Genomic DNA, 1754 nt, shown 5'->3' with positions numbered 1-1754 from the left:
AATTCTCTGTCTGTTGCTGAGAAGATGATGGAAAAGGCTTGCTATTGCTAAACCTATTTCTTCCACCATTATTAAAGCCTTGTTGAGGCTTTTGTTGATCCTTCCATGAGAAATTTAGATGATTTCTCCATGAGATATTATAGGTGTTGCCAAAGGTTTCTCCCATGTAATTTACCTATGCTATTGTAGGGTTTTCAGGATCATAAGCTTCCTCTTTAGAAGATGCCTCTTTAGTGCTATTGGATGCATTTTGCCATCCATTCAGACTTTGAGAAATCATGTTGACTTGCTGAGTCAACATTTTGTTCTGAGCCAATATGGCATTCAGAGCATCAATTTCAAGAACTCCCTTCCTCTGAGGCGTCCCATTATTCACGAAATTCCTCTCAGAAGTGTACATAAATTGGTTATTTGCAACCATTTCAATAAGTTCATGAGCTTCTGTAGGCATTTTCTTTAGGTGAATGGATCCACCTGCAGAATGGTCCAGTGACATCTTAGAGAACTCAGACAGACCATAATAGAATATATCTATCATGGTCTATTCTGAAAACATGTCAGAATGACACTTTTTGGTCATCTGCTTGTATCTTTCCCAAGCTTCATAGAGGGACTCACCATCTTTTTGCTTGAAGGTTTGAACGTCCACTCTAAGCTTGCTCAGCTTTTGAGGAGGAAAGAATTTAACCAAGAAGGCCGTGACCAGCTTGTCCCAAGAGTCCAGGCTATCCTTAGGTTGTAAGTCCAACCATGTTCTAGCTCTGTCTCTTACAGCAAAAGGGAAAAGCACGAGCCTGTAGACTTCAGGATCTACTCCATTAGTCTTAACAGTCTCACATATCTACAAGAACTCAGTTAAAAACTGGTAGGGATCTTCTGATGGAAGTCCATAAAACTTGCAGTTTTGTTGCATTAGAGCAACTAGTTGAGGTTTCAGCTCAAAATTATTTGCTCCAATGGCAGGAATTAAGATGCTTCTTCCATCAAACTTGGAAGTAGGTGTAGTATAATCACCAAGCATCCTCCTTGCATTATTGTTGTTGGGTTCGGCTGCCATATCCTTTTCTTGTTCAAAAATTTCAGTAAGGTTGTCTCTGGATTGTTGTAGTTTAGCTTCTCTTAGTTTCCTCTTCAGAGTCCTTTCAGGTTCAGGATCAGCTTCAACAAGAATGCCTTTTTCCTTGTTCTTGCTCATATGAGACAGAAGAGAACAGAAAAGGAAGAGGAATCATCTATGTCACAGTATAGAGATTCCTTTATGTTAGTAGAAGAAGAAAGGGAATAAGAGTGAAGAAGAATGAATAATCCAAACACAAGGGTGAGGATAGGAGCAGAGATTTGAGATGAAAAGAAGTGTTAGTAAATGAATAAATAAATAAACTAAGATGAGAGAGAGAAGTTCTCGAAAATAATTTTTGAAAAGGAGTTAATGATTTTCGAAAATTAAAGAGGAAATAAAATTAAAATTAAAATTTAAAACAATTAGTTAATTAAAAAGAATTTTGAAAAAAAGGATGAGATATTTTCAAAAAATTGATAGGGAAAATTAGTTAGGTGGTTTTGAAAAAGATAAGAAACAAATAAAAAGTCAATTAGTTAGTTGAAAAAGATTTGAAAATTAATTTTGAAAAGATAAGAAGATAAGAAGATATTTTGAAATCAAATTTTTTTGAAAAAGATAAAATTTAAAAAGATATGATAAAAAGATATGATTAAAAAGATATGGTTGGAAAAGATTTAATTTTTAAAATTAA

The sequence above is a fragment of the Arachis duranensis genome, chromosome 1, assembly GCF_000817695.3.
Source record: "Arachis duranensis cultivar V14167 chromosome 1, aradu.V14167.gnm2.J7QH, whole genome shotgun sequence".
In the NCBI taxonomy this organism is placed as follows: Eukaryota; Viridiplantae; Streptophyta; class Magnoliopsida; order Fabales; family Fabaceae; genus Arachis; species Arachis duranensis.
Note: the sequence above shows the minus strand (reverse complement) of the source record.